Genomic DNA, 21,319 nt, shown 5'->3' with positions numbered 1-21,319 from the left:
GCCTGGGAAAGCGAAAAAGAAAGTTTTCACTTCCCCTGGATGACCGTGATGCTAGGTCCGGAGGGGCTTGCTGCGTGCCGGGCACTGTGAGGCCGTGAGGCCCACATTCCCTTTCAGTTCGCACTGTTAACTGGCCGAGAGAGGTGGGGTTTATCCCCGACTGCTGATGAGGGCGGTTAGCTCCAAGGGGTTGAGGGAGCCTCCCAGAGTCACAGAGCCGAAAGTGGCGATGCAGAAGCCAGCACAGATCGTCTGAGTCAGAGGATGTGACCCCACGGGCTCCTGACTCCTGGAGGGTCCAAGAGCTGAACGTGGGTCGGAATGGCCACGAGGTGGTCGCCTTTTCATAGCTTTGCCATTGACCAAACTGCCCTGCGGTCACTGAGTGCAAAGTGTTCGCATGTTGAGCGTGTAGACGTCAGCCCCAACGTTTCATAAGAGAGAGCACTTCAGGTTTGCGTTAGCACAGATGTTAAGTATCCGCTCACGGGGTTTACGGTGAGGACCTCTTCCCCCAATAAGTGGGAAACAAACCCTAATCAGGACACACACATGCCCCTTGTTTTCCTTGCTGCATGTTTTAGCTGGTGGTTTAGGCGTCATTTGTGATATTCATGTCAATAGTATCCACCATAGGTGGAAGTCAGAATTTTAAGGTAAGAATACTCAGAACTATGCTCTTTCAAACTTTCAAACTGGACACTTCACATTGCCCCGAATAGGGTTGGAGTTAAAGTTTCCCAAACAAGACTCACCTGTCTTGGGGTGAGGTCCTGGCATCGCTCTCGCTGCCTCGCAAAGTGGAGCTGGTGGCCCGGAGCGCCTGGCCATCCGCGGGCCACAAAATGAGCCCTGGCCTAAGTCTCAACCGTAAACAAGAATGAACTCAAGGTGGATTGCAGACTTAAGTAGAAGATGTAAAACTATAAAACTTGAGGAAGAAAAACAGACATCTTGGAGATGTGGGGCTTGGCAGGGAGCCCTCACTCCCGCCGCGCAGTGACGCGCGGTCCGCGGAAGGGAGAGCTGGTGGACGGCTTCATCTGCGTTAAAAGCTTTTGCTCTCCCAAAGAGGAGCTGCAGACTGGGAGGAGATAATTACAAACCGTGTATATGGTAAAGGACCCTTATCCAGAATGCGTAAAACTCTCTCCAAGTTCAGCAGACAAGCAATGCAGTTAGAAAACAGGCGGAGGACACGAAGAGCCCTTTCGTCACGGAGCACGTGCAGGTGGCCGGTGCGCACTCGAAAGGTACTTGAACTTCACCGACCGTCAGGGAAACGCGAACTCGACCCCAGCGAGGTGTCACGACGCACCTGCGAGAGTGGCCAGCATAAGGGCTGGCGGGGACGTTGAGAAACGGCACCTCTCACACGTGGCCTCGGGGGAGGGGGGCGGTGATGGGACCAGAGCTGTGGACAGCAGTCTGGCAGTTTCTGACGAAGCAGAACAAGCCACCACTGCGTGACTCCGCAAGTGCCCCCCCCCCCCCCCGGGCATCTGTCCCCGGGATGCGCAGACTCGCGTTCAGTCCCGGCGGCCTTACGGCACGGGCGCCAGAAACCGGAAACGCCCAGGTGTTCTCCAGGGGGCATCTGGTCGAACAGTGGTGCAGCCACGGCGTGGAACACGACTCCCCGGTGACAGGGAGCAGGTCACTGACACGCGTCACCACCTGGGTGAGTCTCCAGAGAATTATACTGAGTGAGAAAAAGCAATTTGCAAAGATTTGATACTGTAAGATTCCATTTATGTAACATTCATGAAGTGACCAAATTACAGAGATGGTGACCAGAGGAGGTTCCGGGCTTAGGAGGCAGGGAGGAGACGGGAGGGAGGGAGGTGTGGCTGTACGGGGGCCACAGGAAGGGTCCCCGTGGTGGGAGAAATGTTCTGCATCTTGCCCATGTCAGTGTCAGGATCCTGGTGTGATGGTCACTGTGGTTTTGTGGGACGTCCCCCCGGGAGAGATTGGGCAAAGAGTACATGAGGTCTCTCCGTATTTGCTGCTACGGTGGCATGTAAATCTACCATTATTCCAAAATAAAAAGTTGAATTATTGAAAAGATACTGGTTGCTAAGCATTTGATTTCATCATCCATGGGAAAACTCTTCTAGAGAATCTGTGTATGGACTTTTTGGCCCTTTAAAAAATTTTTCATGTTCTTCTAAAAAATGTTATATGCACATTGCAAAGAAATCAAATAATGCAGAAATATACACAGATAAGTGTTTTTTAAAAGATTACCCAAAACTCGCCCTTCACAAATGACCGTAAACGTAAAGGTTTTAAATACACTATTTCCGGCCCCACACATTTAGTCTGTTTTTTCCTTCTGGACGCTGTCAGGGCAGCGCTCGCCCTCATTCTGGCATCAGGACTCCGAAGCTTGGAGGGTTTGGGGGACTCGATCAGCGTCGGGTACCGAGGTGGTGCCCAGAAGCAGAACCAGCCCCCGGGCGTTAATAGTGCCTCACCTGGGGCCTGCCCTGCCTCTGTCTTCTCCCTTGTCTCTCACCGTGGCCCTTTGGTCCACGTACATACCACCGTCACTCGGGGGCTTGTTGGAAATCAGACTGTCGTGGCCCTCACCTTTGGACTCAGGACTTTTGCTCTGGTGACCCCCTGCATGGTCCTTGTGATGCCTTCTGGACGACATTGGAACGGTGGGGGGGGGGGGGGGCCTGAACACTAGGAGATGCGAGCGACCTCAGCCGCTGCTTCTGCGGTTCCCGCCTAGTCCTCGCTTCCGTCGTGATTCACGGACTGACCATTTGTGCAGTTCGCCTCCCTTGTTGGCTTTGAGCTCGTGTTTAGCAGCGCCCTGCGGGGCCTGATGTGGCACCCGGCACATCCAGACGCTCGGATGCTTGTGGACGAGGTAGGTGAGTCTGTGAACTGAACACGGTTGTTGATGGTGGCCCGGTTTCTGTCCCTGCCTCCGGGACCCAGAGACCCGCTACCTAATGGCCGTTTCCACCCCGGTCCATTTCCTTCCTTCCTCCTGTTGTCTCTTCCGCGGACATCCCCAAAGTGTGTAGCCTGTGCTGGACTCTGGAATCAAAGATGGTGAGTGGGTTCCTCACTTGGTCCTCGTGCTTCTCAAGTCAAATATTCCCTCATTTCTCCTCCGAGCTGCGTCTCCTGCCCTGGTTTTACTTGGTTAGCGACATCCGTCCTCGTCAGCCCTTTCCACTGGAAGCCTCCCCCTTCTCGCTCGCTCCCCTTCCCCCGTCCCGACGTCTAACTGGACTCCGCGCGCATTGCTCGTCTGTGTGGTCCCCCGTTTCAGCCCTGGCTTGGCACCTCGCCCGGCCGCGGCTGCACTGCCGCGGTAGCCAAGTTCACTCTCTCTCTGCCTCGTCAGAGAGCTCTCTGCACCCGTTCTGCACGTTGCTGTCGGAACCCACGCAGACCATGCTGCCCTGCGTAGCCTGCTCGGGTAAGCACATGCTTTCTGATGGAAATGCTGGACTTGTCCCCGGCGTGGCGAGGGCTCTGGAGGACAGACCTGCTTTCTGCACTCCCGAGAGGAGGTGAGGGTCTCTGCCGGGACTGTGGGGGGATGCTGGCAACAGGATTGGTTCTGGAATCAAGAGACCTCGTGCCCCAGTTCCAATAGTAGCTGGGCATCCTTGGGAAAGTCCCTGAGGGTCTGTGATGTTTGGTGACCTTATCTAAAAAGTGGGCACAATGAAACGCACTCAGTGTGTCACACGAGGTTGCCGGGAGGCACCTGCGTGGTGCACAGTGGAGATGCTTTGCCGTCCAAACCTCACAGACGCGGGGACTGGCTCTGGGGGAGCAGCATTTCTGGAATTCTTGTGTGAAACTCTTTAAAGCATGTCTGCCTGGTGACCCCAGTGAGCACCTGTGTTGCACATCCTGTGTCATGGGCGGGGGGAACGTGTTCTGTTTTATGCCGAGTTAGAGATGCCCCACAGGACACCCCCCCACCCCCCCCCACACACACTGACCTAGAGAGAGAAGGCTCTTTCCTGCCTGTATTTGGTGGCATTGCCCGAATGCTTTAGGGACGGGAATGCGCAGCAAATTCTGGAGAGGAAAGCTGTCTTCCCTGCTGACTACCCAGTCCTCACTCCTGGGAAGGACCTGCGGGGAGTCGCTCCGTGGTAGTGGCCAGAGCCTTTCCTAACCCATCTGCCCACAGAAGTGAGCAGTGGGACAAGCAGGAGATCTTCTAGAGACAGATGGATGCATTAGCCCCGTGCATCTGTGGCCCTCCTGGCCTCGGAACGGCCTGCGACACTGGATAGCTATCTGGGGACCGCTGGGCCAGCCGAGGGCGGGAAGCAGCCAGAGGAGGAAAGGGAGCCATTGCGCAGGGGGAAGGTTCCTAGTCTCCCTGTGATAGTGTTGGCCTCGTCTGTGGCGTGGCGACCGACAGCCAAGGGGTCAGTGATGGTTAGAGCCGAAGGGGCTCGCGGTAAACGGCAGCTGGGAGTCGGTGGGGTGTGCAGCGAAGAAGGTGCCCCGGGTGCCTGCGGAACGGATGAGCGATCGCTGGTGGTACCCCTTCTTTCTGATGGTGTCCCCTTGGCTGTCGTGTGCGCGCCCTGGCCACCTGGCCGGCTGATTGCTGCGTTCTCTGCTTGCACTTTTGATCCTCGGGAGAGGGAAAAGGTGCCTCGGGCACTTCACTGGTGGACGGCAGAAAGCCCTTTTTTTAGACCCTGGAGCCTGAACTAACTCCTGCATTGATGCTTTACCCTCTCATCAGCTGCTGGCCCGACCTTGACCGGGGAGAAGAGACTTACCTGCCGGGACACTGCTCGTTATTCGGCAGTGGTACCAGGACAGGAGTCCCCGGCCCCCTGCCCCCCGGCTGAGCTCTGCCTCTCTTGTTTCTACTCTTGATCCAATGGTGAACCCGCAGGGCAGCCGGGCACTCTTTCTGGGGGAGGGCGCACGTGGAGTGTGACAGCCGGCCACGCCCTGAAGTTCTCATTTCTGCAGCCTCTCGTGGCCCAGAGTGAGTCCCCTGGCTACTGACAGGGAGGCTAAAGGAAGTTGTTTGTATGTAAACTTACACAAGAGCATTTTTTCCACTGGCAATTTGTTTGGTTCGGACTGGAATACATCTCTGACGTTAGAGTCTTTATCCTAAAGGCAGAGAAAGCTGTAAACCCTTTTTTTGGGGGGTGGGGTTGGTGGCAAGCACTCTTACTCAGCCTGGGTCCCTCAGACTTAAGAGTTCCAGCGACTGTTTGGGGAGCTGAACCAAAGCATGCGAGAATCTGGGGCAGTGGTTCCCCACCCTGGCTGCGTCCGGGGCCGGGGCTCTGGGAAGAGCTGTGTGCTCCCTGCACACTGGCTGAAATAGGCTCTTCAGGCATGGAGCCTGGGCGGCTGTAGGTTTGGAAAGCTCCCCCGGTAATCCCGATGGACAGTGAAGGTTGAGAACCAGTGTCAAGGTTGAGTGGGCATTCCAGGTGGCACGAGTGCCCCCTGCTTTCCCCAGCTCAGACTGGCTTTGGGTGCTGTGGGCCGATTAGAGAATATTGTGCAAATAGATGCCACGTTCTGTGAACATCTGCCAGTGATTCTGTTTATTCCGGGGTCTACCCACCCCACTTTCCTTCACAGAATAATTGGAGGTGGTTGTACAGAATTACACCAGACTACTGGTTTGATTGGCACAAAATGATCTCGAGTGTGAAGTGCTCTGTGGTACTGATTGTCCTCGTCTGTTCCCACTCCGTGCCACACAGCTTACAAACACCGCCATTCATGCGGGGGCCGGGGAGGCAGGCTGCCTGGGTTTTGCTAACTGTGTAATTTGGGGCAAGTTTTAAAACTTGTGTAGACCTCACTTTCTTCATCTATGAAATGGGATGACAGGAACCCTTATCATCTCACAGGATTGTTCTGATGTTTAAATGCAAACATGTCTTGGGACACCTGGGTGGCTCAGTCGGTTGAGCATCTGACTTCAGCTCAGGTCATGATCTCACGGTCTGTGAGTTCGAGTCCCGCGTCGGGCTCTGTGCCGACAGCTCGGAGCCTGGAGCCTGCTTCGGATTCTGTGTCTCCCTCTCTCTCTGCCCCTCACCCACTTGTGCTCTGTCACTCTCTCTCTCAAAAATAAGCAAACATTAAAAAAGATAAATCAATACAAACATGTCTGAAAAGCGTATAGCTTGGTACATCTTACCTAGCACATGGTAAGTGCTCAATAATTTCCATGATCTTGTAATGGAAATATTCAGAGCTGATAAATTGGTCAAAGACAATTCATCCTTAGCCCTTGCAGTTCTAACTGGTAGGGTTAATTCACCACTTAAATGTCGGCCTCTAGAGTACCTTGAATTTCAAATGAGTGTAGCCACGGGAGTTCCTAATTGGAACATTGCCCCTAAATGCTGGTTTTAATCTGTATTGATGAGCAATCCTGGAGCTTTACCTCTTTCTTTGGTTCCTTCTCCTGCACACTGCTCTGCGGTGACTTCTGGCACGGAAGTCCCCATACAGCACCTCATCAGCGGCCGAAGGGACGTGGTCACGCACTGTAGGACGCTTGTGTTATCCGTGGACCGCCTGGGTAGATGCATCCCTCGGCGGCCAGGGCTGGTTTTTCTCTGCTTTCTCACCAAACCTAATCTCGTTTTCATCTGTTCCCCATGAGACTCCAAGCTCCACGCGAACAGGGACTCTGGCTCCTGTCACTGCCAGGTCATCTGCACTTGGCCGTGTCTAGCACATAGTAGGTGCTCACGAAATACTTAGCAAATGAAATCTAGGAGAACACAGGATAAATCCGCACGGTAAGATTTAAGCCGTGTGGTATGAAACCTCATCAAGAAAACGTAGTGAATCGATTTTGTTAATGCGGGTTTAAGATGTTTGAGTAGCTGAGTTCATTATTACCAAGTGTCGCATAGGCTGGGCATTGGGGATAGAAAGGTGATAACAGCTGATGCCTGCCCTCGCGGACGTGCGGTCTAGGGAGGCAGGTGGACGCGTGGCTGTGCTATATATATGGTAAGTATTACGATGAAGGGCGTGCTGTGGACCACAGGGCGGGTTTGTGCTTCATGAACACAGGCAGCAAGTCAAAATGCAGCTGAAATTACACGTTCATGCTCGTATAGTTGATGGGAAGTGCCTGTCTTTGAATGAATGAATAAATAAATACATAACTACATGAAAGGTGCTAAATAAACTCTTGAGTGGCCTTCGTGTGGACGGAGTGGCTTTCGCGTGGCCCTTGCTTTACCTTTCTTCCTCAGGAAAAGAGAAAGGCAGAGCAGTGCTGCTGCAGGGGCTCTGGAGCGGGGCCGGGCCAGGGGGTTCTGGCTTCGGCTCTGTCACTAGGCCAGGCTGTCCTGCAGGCAGCTTGCTGTGCTGTAGCAGGAGGGTTGGGCCGTTTGATGCGTGTGGCCTCTTTTAGTTCCGACCCCAGACTCATCGTCTCCAGCCGTCTTCCTTGGGAGTGGAGAAGGAGTATGGCAGCCGGGGAGTTGTCTACCTACATTCACTGGGACCTCGCAGCCTGATTTGGGGGGAAAGCCCCGGGAGAAGTGTCGGTTGCCCATCTGGCGCGAAGCTGAGGGGGGCACGCAGGCATGTTAACTTTCCGTGGTGTGAGTACAAGCTTCGGAAAGGTCAGAGCGCCACTGGAGTCAGCTGGAGAGAGGCAGAGGACAAGGTGCCACGGGTGACAGTGAGTGTGCTGGCAGCGGGGTTCTCTGGCTCTTCCGTGAATTCGTTTCTCAGGGACTCTGACGTCAGACGGTTTCTGTGGTTTAGGCCGCGAACATCTCGTATCGTCACACGGCCCTTGAGTGCCCTTCGCGCTCTGCCGTGGAAATGTACAGATGCGGGCTCCTGAGTCGAGCCGTAGACAGCGCCTTGGTTGCTTAGCCGTGCTGCGAGTTTGGATGACTTCAGGCCCATCCGGGAAAGATAAAATGTGGTCTTGCAGCGTCAGTTGGGCTCTCTCAGTCAGAGAGCTTTGTCATCCCTCAGCGGAGTGACACAACACAGGTCCTGAGCTGTCTGAGGCCCTCCAGCCCTGGACGCTGAGGTTGCCCAATGACACTGCCTGTACTCCAGGGTTGTGAGAATGTGGGAGGAACGTGTGTTGCAAAACTCAGGGGATTTTTTATATTTATTTACTTTTGGGAGAGTGCAAGCAGGGGCGGTGCAGAGACAGGGGGACAGAGGATCCGAAGCGGGCTCTGTGCTGACGGGCTGACAGCAGCAAGCCCGACGTGGGTCCCGAACTCCCCAACTGAGAGATCGTGAGCTGAGCCGAAGTCAGTTGCTCAACTGACTGAGCCACCCAGGAGCCTGGCAAAGCTCAGTTTTACATGCTTGTTGTTAATGGTGATAATGGCTTCTTACATTTGTGTTTCACTTCACGGTTCACAAGCAAGTTTACAATCCATTGTCTCATTTCATCCTCTCTGCAGTTCTGTGAAAAAGGCAGGTCAGTTTTTACATCTCTTGTTTTTCCAGTGGTTTTATTGGTGCTCCCAGAAGATCAGAGACCTAACCAAGGACTGTCCTGCACAGCATGGTGACCTTAGTTAACAATACCGTTTTGCATATTTGAAAGCTGCTAAGAGAGTAGATCTTGAGAGTTCTCATCCCGAGAAAAGGAAATTTTGTAACTGTGTGCGGTAAGAGATGTTAACTAGATCGACTGTGGCGGTTGGTCATGACACGTACAAATATGAGATCATTACGTTGTACCCCTGAAAGTAACATAATGTAATATGTCAGTAGCACCTCAGTTAAAAAAATAAAGAAGAGTCTAAACCAAGGTCATGGACCGAGCTAGGGGCCCTGGTGGCCCTGTGTCTTCCTTGCTGTGCTACCAGGGCTCTGGGCTACGTAGTCTCCTAAAAACCCCTCGCCCATTTGGGGAGTTCTTGGGTGTTTCTGTTCTGTTTGGAGCCTTTTGGTTTCCCGTTCTCTGTTCCTTCCTCCGGATGCCTGGATGTTCCTGAAGCTCCCGGGTCGTCCCTGTGCTTGGGGGCCTTCCTCGCCTGCACGTGGTGTGTGTGTGCTAACCCCTCTGGACGAGCCCTCGACAACAGGCGCCTCCCCTGTGCCTGCCCCCACACTTTCAGCTTGACCCCATGTGCACCTCTGATCACTTCTTATAGAATAAGGGGTGTTCTGGGTGTACTGGGTTCTTTTTTTTTTAAATTCAAGTTAGTTAGAGACAAAGCTAAGCAATCAGCATGCTGCTTTAAAACTGTGATTGTGTAGCCTTCCCTCCCCCAGCGCGAGCTCCTCAAGGGTGTGGCCACACCGCGTCCCTCTGTGTTGTCACCGGGCAGCTGGGTGGGTGTCTGGGGCATGGTCAGATTCAAGTGCCTAAATTCAAGTAAGGCCAGCAGAGGTGTGACATCTGGAAAATGACAAAGCCAAAGGAATTTTTACCTAAGATGTTCACGAAAGAATGTTTTAGAAGGTTGACCTGTTTGTTAGTGGGAGTTTAGTTTCGGCCCAGAGAGCAGCCGTGTGCCCAGAAGGCTTTGGGGTTTCGCTGTGTGACAGGTGAAGTTAATTGTTGTGTGACCATGTTATCCTTCTGTGGCTTCAGTAGACCTTTCTCCCAAATGGAACAGCTTTTTCTATGAAAGTCACCCTTCCTGTTGGAGACGTGTCCCAGGAGTGCTGTGCAAGAATCTCCTGTTGGTTTAAACCCAGAGATTACCCGCCGAGAAGCGTACGCTCTGCTTTCGGCTCAAGAAGCAGAGTCCGGTTTCTGCCTCCATGAGCGAAGGGCAGCAAAGCATCCTCAAGGCCAGATGACAAGACACTCACTCGTCTGCATCGTGGCCGTTCTCGAATGCTGTCTCAGGTGTCCGTGTTGGGATTTCCGTGAAGCTTTGGGAGCCGAGCAGGGATGTGCACGTTACGGCGTTAATGGGCTCTGCTTGGGTCTGTTCCTCCCCGCTGGCCGGCTTCTCGGAATTTGGGCAAGCCACACAGGGTCACCGAATGACCCTCCTCCCTTATGCTTCTTTTGAAGGGTTTTTGCAACAGCCAGTAACGTAATATGGAAACATATGTAATTATTTTGGAAGCATGTTTAACTTAGTCACGCACTGAGCACTTGGCACTGTTCTAATACCGCCAGAATGTGGCATCTGAAAGTTACTTGGGAATGCTGCTGGAATAAAATTCACTAGGCTTGCCGAGGAGGAGAGAGGAGTATCTGGTCAGGGAGAACCTTGCTCGGCTTACCCACGTGCAGCTTAGAGTCTCATTTACATCTTCTCAAAGGCCCTAAGATTCATATGAATTATTTTACAAAAGTGATCTCCACAATTCAAAATATTTTCCGTGGCTGGGCATGGTTCTGAGAAAGTCACAGACATTGGTTCATTAAATTCTCATTACAGCCCCAAGAAGATTGTAATCCTGCTGTTTCGGTCCTTATCTTACAGCTAAGGAAACTGAGGCACGGGGAACGGAAGGAACTTGCCCGAGGTCACAAGGCTCTCGTGTGATAGTCCTGGGATTGCCGCCCGGGCCTTAGTCCCAGAGTCTTTTCTCTGAGCCCCCACTGGGGAGCTGCACCTGCCATGACCACACCTTCCGCACGATTTCTTCCTTGAGCGATCAGTACACCCTCTGAGCTCTGCCGAGCCACATCTGTTTTGTTTACCGCCGTGCTCCCTGGGCCGGACACATATGTGTAATAGCCGACACATACGAGGCACTTGTGGAATGATTTTGTGACATCAGAGTGGTTTCTGACATTAGTATCTTAACACTAAACACAACTCTTGTACCTCTGTTTTCTCACCTGACCCTTACAGCTGTGCGGTAGGCAGTATTTTCCCTCCCCTTTTACACAAGAGAGTGTCACCCTGTGGGTGGCATCTGGTCGAGTCCTGGGTTGAGTTCCTGGTTCCATATCTCCCCCGCCACCCCCAACTCCATACCTGTTTTTTTTTTTTTTTTTTAACTTTCAGATTCTTCTGAAATTCTTTCTTTGGTGAGGGTCATCAGAAGGAAGCACAGGCAAGAAGATTTCATGATCTTCAAAATTCAGTGGCGTTAAAATAAGAAACTGTCTTGACAAGAACTGTCACGCTATCTGCTGGGGGTGCTTGGAACAGAGATCTTTGCGTTACAAACAAAACAGTGCCTGCCCGGAACCATGCCAGAGGTGAACTCAGACTATCTGGCTTGTTCGATTGGGGGTAGAGCTGGAAAGCTTGAGGACACAGGTGAGTTTTTGTCCCGGCACTTCCCCCCCCAGGACGCCTGTCCCACCGTGGTTCTTTTGCGTCCTCTCCCACCCTGCTCTGCTCTCTCCCTCTAGCTAATGCCAGTGCCCTGGCGTGTGTCTTCTTATGGCCTGTGTGAATATCAGAATTCCCCTGTATGTAATTGGAAAATTGATACGTAGGCGAAATAAGTGAAACAGAGCTTTTAAAACAGTGTAAGGCACCTTCTGGATCGTAAAGGAGATACATGTTCATAGTGGAATGTTTGGAAATGAGAGGATACAGAAGAAAATAGGTCTCAGAAGCAGAAATCACCGCTATGGGCGTTTTGGCCTTGTGCAGAACAGCTGACGTCTGGGACTTCCTCATCAGGACGGCGCCCACCACCGGGACTGTGGATAGGGCGGCTCACTGTGCCTGAGCGGTTTTGCGCAGAGAGCGCGGTGCGCGTCTACACGCCCGCTTTCCTCCCGGGAGTCTGGAACCGGTAGGTGCCAGGCAGAGGGGGGCCCTGTGCCCAGCCCCCGACGAAACCCCTGACGCTGGGTCTCTCGTGAGCTTCCTCGTGACGGCACTTCCCACGTGTATCCCGTGTCCTGTGTCCCATGTGACTCTGCTGCGAGGGAGACTGGAGGCTCGCACCTGCCATTCTTTGCGCCCGGCGCCTTTCCCTTTGCTGAGGGTACTTTGTGTCTTCTCGCCCTGACAGGTCTTAGCTCCGAGTACGCCTGTGTGCGGGGTCCCCTCGGGTCCTGCTGCCCGTCCTCGAGCCTGGGGTGGTCTTGGGGACCCTTGACCAAGGCCTGTTTCTTGTCTGTTTCCAAGCATAACAATATGGTATATTTTTTCATAAAACGGGTTTTATTTCTTTTTGAGATCTCTCTTTTTTCCCACAAACACGAGTGAGCATTTTGTCATATGTCGTCAAATGTTCTTTCAAAACACGATCTGCACTCAAATCGTACCTTCAGCGTCTGTGTGACGTGGGATGCTGGAGTCTTGCAGTTCATGTGCTGCTCTGGGTAACGAGAGTCCTGGTTGGAGTCAGGGTGCATCCCAGCGAAGGTTGTTCCTGGGGCGGGGTGAGACAGGGCGCGGGGGTGTGTGTGACCTTGGCAGACACCGGTAAGGGTTCCTGAGAAAGGCGGTTTCCACCGGCCCAGGTGTCAGCCGCGCTCGAGAGTAGCCGCCCACGAGCTCCTCTCCAGTGCTGAGTCTTAGCAGTGAAAGCAGTTTGTCAGTTGGATAAATACTAGACGGTATCCTTTTGATTTGCGTTTTCGACTATTAGTGAGGTTCCAGTGATTGATTTTCTTTTCTGACTTGCCTGTTGGTGTCTTTTGCCTAGAGAGTTTCTCATCCCGTGCCCAGGTATCTTGTGACTATTCTGGGCCGGGGTAGTGACCTCCCAGGGAAAAGCCTGTATCCCCACTCCGCTGGATCCGCCGGGGCCTCTGGCGTGGCGCGTGCTTCAGAAGCGGGCTTGGCTTCCGGTGGGAGGCGTGACTTCTGATGCCCGTTAATGAGGTGCATCCTTAACCGAAGCCCTGATGTACGCACTGGGGTTGGTACCACGGGAGAGAGGCAGCGGAGTCCTGCGGAAGACAGACCCAGCGGTGGCGGTTTTTGTGGGGGAGAGTGGCAGTGAGGGGCCCTCTGTACATTGATCGCTTGCTGTAGCGGTACACACATCTCCACCAGGATGCAGGCGTGTGTATTCCTCATGAAATCTACGGCTCAGAATGTGAAAGCCTTACCAAGCGAACTAATCTCCAGTGATTACAAAAGCAACTCGAGACGGTAGTGCGGACAGGAAGGCACGGAGGGGGACCGTGCTGGCTGCGGTGGCTGTGCGGAGGCAGACGGGGGGGGGGGGGGGAGGATGTCAGGATCAGCAGGACGAGGGGCAGGGGGGAAGCCGAGGAGGCAGCGGACTGCGATGTGGGGGTTCAGAGCCTCGGCCGGCCTGTGTGGTGTTCGGGAGCAGGGACTGCCTGACTGAGCGTCCCCTTTCGGACTGACGTCGTCAGGCCTTTTCCCCCCTTTCGGGGTTCAGGCTGCCGGGGGGAAGGGTGGGGCCAACCCCAGAGAGCTGGACCACGCTCCCTGCAGCACGTCTCTGCTCGAAGAGGAATCAAATACTACGTTTATGTCTACCAGCAACTGACCACGTGTGGGCACACAGTGCTGGGGGGACGCGGAACTGGTGGCCGGGATGTGCGTTTCGAAGCTGGGTTTGTGGGACAAGCCGAGTCTTTACTTTGATGGTTTATGTGAGGTGGTAGGGAAGGCGTGCCATGGATTGTGGTGGGTGCAGTCGCTAAAGCCCCCCAAGCCCCTCGGGCGATACAGCAGTGATGGATGGTCTCTCACTCGTGTGTGCGCAGCGTGCTTCTTTCTACACCCATGGAGGCGGCTCTGGGGGGATGTGTAACGTGGTCAGCACCGGCTGTCTCGGAGGAAGGGGTTGGGATTGGAGATTATAGTGGAGGGAGAATTTCACTGTTTTGTATGGATCCGAATCCGAATATTTGCTATGTGATTATTTCATGAGTCTTAGTTACATTTAAATTTTAACATTTGTAACGAAAGCAGTATGCCCTTTTGAAAATTGGGGGAAAAAGCACGAAATGATCTGTGACCGCGGACAAATTATTTCATCTTTCTGTGCTTCAGTTTCCTCATCTGCAAGTTGGGGAATGAAATGGGACTGATTTTATAGGTTGTAATAAGAGTTCAGTGAGATAAAACTCAAAGCCTGGCACCTCCTGAGTGCGTAATAAATTACTTCAACATTCGAGGGGCGCCTGGGTGGCTCAGTCGGTTACGCGTCCGACTTTGGCTCAGGTCAAGATCTCATAATTCACGAGTTCGAGCCCCGCGTCGGGCTCTGTGCTGACAGCTCTGAGCCTGGACCTGCTTCGGATTCTGTGTCTCCATTCTCTCTGTTCCTACCCCACTTGCCCTCTGTCTCTCTCTCTCAAAAATGAATACACATCAGAAAAATTAAAAGAAAATGAATTCAACATTCGAGAAGAAAGAGAACGTGAATGGGTCATCGTGGCTTCCACCGTATCATTGTCTCTGGGCTGTGGTGGTAGTAGAAAGGGTCTGAATTCAGCCCCATGTAGAAACGTGATGGAGAAGAATTGCTTTGGGTGTCGGGAGACTCTGGCCGTGGACGGGGCTCTCTCCTCGCGTGTGACCCCGTGTGTGGTGGGAGCGGAGGCTCGTTCGTGGGGCTGGGGTCCCCGTGGCGGGGCTTCTGGGAGGGCCCCAGGACATGCAGCAAACGCGCCAGCCGTGGCTTTCGAGGAGGAGCAGGTGGACACGGGAAGCAGAAGTTTCCAGAGAACACGGCGCCGCCTGCCCTGTGCGGAGAGAAGGTTCCTCCCCTGTTCCTTTCCACCTTAAAGGAGAACCAGCCAATCCGGATCCACCCACCCAGCAGCCCCCCGTGTGCTGTGTGCGCGTGTCGATTTGGCCCCTTGCCGTTTGATCACGGCGGCAGCCGTGGAAGGGCCAGCTTGCCTCGATTTGTGGGTCTGGGTGTTTGCGCTCTTTATAAACAGTCAGAAAAGGCGTGGAAGGCCGTGTGTGGCAAGCTGGCAGATCCAGCAAAACGCGGACGGTTCCGTTGGCACGGTTTGCTTGAGCACGGGCTCAACGCAGTCCCATAAACAGACACATCGGCCCGTATTTCAGAGCTTCTCTTAAAAAAAGGCGTTCCGCCGTCGGCCATATGGCTTACGGGTTTTCCTTGAAATGCGTGAGTTTGATGGTCAGACATCTGAAATCCGAAACCGTAACCGTCTTAAAACAGTTTTATCCCCCCCCCCCCCCGCCCCCTGTTTCCATTAAGAGAGGAATCGAGGGAGCACCGTGTCACTTTACATAGGCTTTTGTCAGTCTGTCCTATTCCCCGTTGACCTGTCATAACGTCAGCATCTGTGCGGGTGGGGCGGAGACCCTTTTCTCCTCTTTCCCGTTGCCTTGTCGTCTCCGGCTTTGATCCCTCTCTTTGTCTGTTCGCACCTACAAAAACGTGGGCTCGAAGACCTGGGTTATTGTCTCACGGCCTCTGCTCTGTCGGCCGTCCTGGCGCACCGACGACGAGTGTCTGTTGCGTGAACGTGCTGGCAGAAACGGCTGCTCTTGTGCCGTGTCCTGAAACAGGCTTTTAGAAGCGGCGAGAAGAGGGCGTGGAGGCCGTGAGCCTCTGGGGCCGCACGGGTGGCTGCGGGATGTGTCGTCAGCCCACATACTGACGCCGCAGGAGGGCGGGGTGCGTGAGCGGAAACGTGTAGACCACGTCTTCGGGAAATTAGCTGACGGTCACAGCTGCCACGTGTGTGCGTGTGCAGCGTTGCTGGGGCTCGGCACCACAGCCCTTTCATCCCGGTGCAGGTGGAAAATGCGGCGTGAGGCACCAGAAAGTGGCTAGGCCAGCGTCGCCCGGTTGCACGGGGGCCGGAGCCTTTCAACTGCTCACCTCACCGCCCGCCTTATAGCTCGGACCATCCTCCCTGACTCTGAATATGCAGTAATGGGGGAGAAACGTACCCCGATGTCACGGGGGCAGAGAAAAAAACCCAGCAACCTAGAATCATGTTCACAAGTCTTGTACCTAGAGAAAGTAGTGATTTTTTTTTTTTTACCATGCCTTTAAATTTCCCAATACCTTATCTTTTCTCCTAAGTTTTATAAAACAGTACAAAAGAAGGCGTTTGGGGAACAGCGACTTTGAGAAAAAGGGGAAATGTCAGAGGGACAATTGCCATTTTTATTTTATTCTCAGCCTAGAATTTAAGCACTTTGGACTCCTGTGTAAGGTACAGCTTGAACCATTGTGTGGCCGGTCATCACGCATAATTTGAGAACAGCAGGTGCAAACAGCAGATCTGCCCTCTAATGGTGGCCTCGTTAATTTCAAATTCAAATGGCAGGAGAAGCAGATGGCGAGGCGGGCTACGCAGTTGGATGCTTGGTCATTGACCGCTCTTTACTTCCGCACATTATGTGGGACCCGGAGGCTGGCCGAGCTCACAGAGAACTGATCGTGATCTGTCGCCTCGCCAGCTGGGCTCTTTTTCACGCTGGGTCCAGAAGGGTTGCTCTCCTGCAGTCAGTGAAGATAGGTTGCTGATTGTTTTGGAATCACGACGGGTCATTTATGCCATCCAAAATTCTGAGGCAGAGCTGTCAGACGGCTGTCTTCTGTATGTATTTCAAATCCGCATTTCAAGTGTACGTAAGCTAATTAAGGTCTACTTTAATGGGTAATTGAGCATATTATTGATCGATGCGCAGAGAGGTGTCCGTACTCCGCTGCATGGTCCCTGGCACTTTGTTTGCACGAGGATGTGAGCCTTAGAACGTAAGCTGGAGTTTCTGAATGATTACCCGGGAGTGACGCCGAGCACCGAGAGGAACACTTATTAAAACGATATCCCTTAATTTTGTGCAAGTGCGGATTTTACAGCAGCGTTTAAAAGGCAGCAGCAGAATTGGCCCAGCACCCCCACCGCCTTGTGTAAAAATCCGCTGGTGCTCTCCGGGCCGGCGTGCTCCCCGCCTTTCTCACCACAGGCTGTGCACCTGCTCTCCTGCTCACCTTCCCTACCTGTTCCCGCTCCTCTGGGCTCTCCTCAAAGGGGGCGGTCTGGCCACGGCTTCCCTGAGCTGCGTAGGACTGTGGCCTGAAAAGTGGCCCCGCTGCCCGCCTGCCGTCCTGCGGGGGCCAGCCTTGCCAGCTGCTGCGGTCTGGTCACCGAGTGGCACCGAATGCACGTCGTTCTATAAAACCGGAGGCCACAACGGTGGCAGGAGAGATCGCTTCGTCAGGATGCTCTGGGCATTTTAATCATGGGGGAAAGTCACGGGAAAATATGTGATTCCTGAAATGTGTCAGAGGGAAGTCAGGGACTGACGTGGAATGACAGCGGAGGAAGGGAGTGGAGGGGTAACAGGCGCGCTGGCATCTAGTGACTGGGCACTTCCTCCGTGTCCCTGCTGGGTGCAGGCGGACACGCGCCCACACCCCACGTGTGACTTGGAATCTGGCCTCGCAGTCACGTTTCAAGTGCCACGGTCATGTCCCTCCTCGTGCGGCAGGCCTGCAGCTGCGTTCAGCCCTGTGGAAGACACGGTGGCGCTCCTCGGGGAGGTGAGTCCTGCCACCGGGGTCCTGGACCAGGCCGTGCCACCCTTTCACGGCAGCCTCGCAGCCAGGCCGCCTTTGGACCTGCTTCTCGAGCCTGGAAGTCCTGCTTCCTCCGCGTCCTGCACGTATTTAGTCCGTCATTCGTTGTTGAGTTTCGCCGAGTTAACCGCGTCGTGGCTGTGTGACCGGACTCCCGAGTCCACGCACGGCAACGTGGATGCACTCCGTGGTCTTCAAGGTCCCGCTTACCGTTTCTCGTGGGCTGTACGACAGGCTTTCAGAATCACACTCTGGGCGCCGCGTTCATGGGGGTTTACTTGTCAAGGCTACTCTGGTCAGGGCCTGCTTGGGGGAGCAGGGCAGGCGGGGACGGGGGCGGTGGTCTGCCTGCTGCCAGTGCATTCTCCAGCTTGTTTGGCTGGGCCACTTTTTTGACCTCGTGGGGGGTGTCTCTGCATTAAGTTTGCAGCTAATGCTGGAAGAGTGGCCATTGGCACAGAGATACTAGAAGGACAGTTTGCTAAATTGACTGCACTAGAGAAGTTTATTTTTATGTTTTGTGTTTTAAATTTTTTGAATGTTTATTCATTTTTGAAAGAGACAGAGTGTGAGCAGGGTGGGCCAGAGAGAGAGGGAGACACAGAATCCGAAGCAGCTCCAGGCTTCGAGCTGTCAGCACAGAGCCCGATGCGGGGCTCGAACCCACGAACCGTGAGATCATGACCTGAGCGGAAGTCAGACGCTTAACCGCCTGAGCCCCCCAGGCTCCCCTGCGGTGGAGACGTTTATGCACGGGCAGCATGGGAGGCGCTCTGGTGTGTGGCGTGTTCTTTACGGCCTCTCCTTGCAGCGTTACAGATTTCTGGAGGATTCTGTGATAACCGGAGTCGCCAAGGGTGTCATTCTTGTGGGCTTTGGCAGTCAGGATTTATTTGGTGTTAATGTGATAGTGGCGGTGTTGTTCCTGGCCACGTATGTGAATTAGACTTTCTCCGGGCAGGGCCGCCGGAGGCGTTTGCTGTGGCTCACGCTTGAGGAGGTACGTGCACTTGGATCGGTCTGGACCGCGAGCGAGCGAGACCCAGCCAGGTGCTCTCGGCCCAATTGTTCACCCATCACTGTTCCACCTGCCAGTCAGACTCCGGACGATGTCCCCTCCACGCACAGCCCCCCACCCGCCCCCACGTTCGCACCCCCTCACATGCACACGCCCCACACCCACGCACACACAGTCCACACTCATACCCACGCTCACACGTACACACACCCCACACTCACCCCCGCAACCCCCACACTGACCCCACCACCCCACACGCACACACACAACTTCCTTCTTAACTCCCTGGGCCCTGGGCGGCCACTGTCAGGTCTCTATTTGCCTTACCCGCTTCCAGCACTTTCCCAGCCCACTGGCCCTCTTGTTCTTACCTCCCAGTTATCTGTTGTCCCCAGTCGGCCTGCTGGCCTCGGCTTCTGGTGTTGGAGGCTCTTGGGGCTGGGAGCCACCCTCACAATGATCAGGGTTTTCCAGAGCTTGTTTTATCAGGCCCCGGGGACGGGAGAGAGGCTGAGGCTTATCGGCCGTGCACGCTGTTGGATAACAATGGGACTCTGTCCTGCACAGGGAGCCTTCGGCGTGCGTGGTGGTAAAGAACGCCTTGACTTCTGCCCTTCTGGGGAGAGACGGTTTGTGAACCGAGCCTTGCTTCCAACCAGAAAAGCGTGGTTTGCACACCGTCTTGTTGTGTTACTGAGTGTTGCTGGGCGAGCTGTTCTTGACCTGCTCGCTCACTCGTCCACGGTTTATTGAGCTGGGCCCGTATTCCTGCTGCCCCTGGGACTGGCCCTGAGGGAGTGCATGGCCTGGGCGCACACATGTGCACAGAGCCTTGAAAGTGTGGTCACGGGGTGCCTGCAAGACACAGGACTGAGGTTCTGGGCCGCCTCGCCGAGCTGCGTGTCCCGGTAGCCCTGCGTCCCCGCCAAAGCACGCGTCACGTTATTCTGAAATTCTCTGCTTGTGTGTCTGTCCTTCCCGTTAAACGGAGAGCTCTCGCAGCACAGTCTGTGGGTCCCGCGTCCGCTATTTTTACACCCCCCTTGCCAAGCTCGGTCAGACCAAAGAAAGACAAGGGCTCTTTACCGTTTCCTGAAAACCAGCGGGGCTGAGCGGAGGGGTCCCCCCAGCTGGGGGGCTGCAGGGAGACAGGAAGGACTCAGAAGGAGGGAGGGAGTTTCGTTTGGTTTTGTTTTTCACTCTTTCATTTGAAACAACTCAGACTTAGGGAAAAGTTGCAAAAATCACCCAAAGAATTCCTGTATGCTCTGCAGCGGATTCCCCAGACATCTTAGATTTGTGCTTCCGCCCTCCCTCTCTTTCTTTGTCTTGTTTGTGTGTGTATAATCATTCGTTGATTTGTTCGTTCGTTCGTTCATTCGTTCCCAACTGTTTCTAGTGAGGCTAGGTTGCAGGGGTGAGGTGAAGAAGTGGAGAGGAGGTGGGTTGGGAGCTCTCTCGGCAACCTGGGCTGGCGAACGCAGAGGTTGGGCCTGGTGGGAAATGACAAGGGAGGCGAGAAGCGGGTAGTCTGCTGTGTTTTCAAAGGAGACCCCGTAAGATGTGCTGACCGGTTGGGTGAGAGGCTTCGCGGGTTTTGGCCTGAGTGACTGGCGGGCCGGCGACGCCATTACCAAGATGGGGAAGGGCCAGCAGGAGCCCTCGGGCCAGGGGGTCGGTGGCTGGTGGCAGGGCTAAGACTGAGGTCCAAGCCCAGAGGCCCTGGAGTGCGGGGGGCAGGGGGAGAGGCGGGGAGGAGCAGAAAGCAAGACCGCAAAGAACACGAGCAATTCACATAGGATTAGCTGATTTGATTCACAAGCAAAGAGGCCACAAAGGTGTAGGGCGTCTCCCGCTCACTCCTGCGGGACGGGGCCTGCCCGTGTCACACGGTGTCCACCACTGTGGACAGCAGCTGCCTCACATCGGCAGGTACACTGAGCTCCCTCTCATGTCCTGGTTCTCCTAATGCGCCATCCGTGTCCCCTGGCCTTCGCTTTCACAGCTGTTTGTCACCACCCTGTCCCCTGCCCCCGAGTGTCTCCCGCATGTGATCCCATCTCTCCGGCATCCCTCAGGAAGGCTAGATTCAGCTCTGTTTCCCCACAGAGGGCAGCTGGAAGTGTGGACGGGGTCTCAGCTCAAGACGGGAATTTAGGGGCCATGACAAATGGTAGTTAGATTCATGGAGTCGAAGGAAATCACCCGGATGAGTGTGATGATGAGGGAAAAAGCCCCGGGTCCAGGAAGATGCATGGCAGTAGCGGAGGAGGCCCGTCAACCGAAGGGAAGGAAGAGGTATCTCGGGAAACACAGGAGAAACCGTGTCCAGAGGGTGGGCGATGGGGGTGTGGTCAGATGCCGTCCCGTCGATGAAGTGAGGACAGATGTCACTGTGACTCCGTGGGAGCCAGTCCGGGAAGGGGTGTCAGCAGGACGTGGGAGCCCAGCACAGTGGGGAGGAAGGGAGTTGGGGACGGTGTAGACACCTCTTTGGAAGGAGCTGGTGGATTAAGTAAGGTTTCCTCTAGATGGTTTGTCGCGATGGCGTGAGCAGGACTTAGTTCATTCTGGATCCTCTGGATCCTCTGGATCCTCATCCGGGGGGGCAGGTTAACATCCTACACCCGGAAAACTAAATGTGTGTTAGAAATCTCTGAATTGTGGCTTAGGCTGTATTTTGGACACTGTGAGGGACATGTTTTCCTGTAGGAATAGGGCCCTTTGCGTCGACTTCGAAAAGAACTACTTCGAAGAGGGACACACACTTTCACGCGGAAAGGATAACGTGACGGCATAGTTTTCTGCTTTACTGAAGCCAGGATTACTGGGCTGGGGGTTCCTGAAGTTGCTGGTACTTGTAAGAGCTTGCTGTGGTCA

At 54.3% G+C, this 21,319-nt stretch overlaps 1 protein-coding gene across 4 annotated transcripts in view; it reads left to right on the top strand.

Moving 5' to 3' along the window:
* The window catches only part of AFAP1 (actin filament associated protein 1), a 147,602-nt gene that overhangs the window by 20,910 nt on the left and 105,373 nt on the right, over positions 1–21,319 (top strand). The window contains exon 1 of one of the 4 annotated variants that reach the window (XM_023253430.2): positions 10,962–11,219. The exons of the other annotated variants lie outside the window; for them this stretch is intronic. The gene's annotated coding sequence lies outside the window, so the exon portion shown is untranslated. Of the gene's footprint in view, positions 1–10,961; positions 11,220–21,319 lie in introns of those variants that run through there. 4 annotated transcript variants of the gene reach the window in all.

This window comes from Felis catus, chromosome B1 (assembly GCF_018350175.1).
Source record: "Felis catus isolate Fca126 chromosome B1, F.catus_Fca126_mat1.0, whole genome shotgun sequence".
NCBI classification, from domain to species: Eukaryota; Metazoa; Chordata; class Mammalia; order Carnivora; family Felidae; genus Felis; species Felis catus.
The sequence above is the reverse complement of the archived record's forward strand: the minus strand, read 5'-3'. Positions and strand labels throughout refer to the sequence as shown.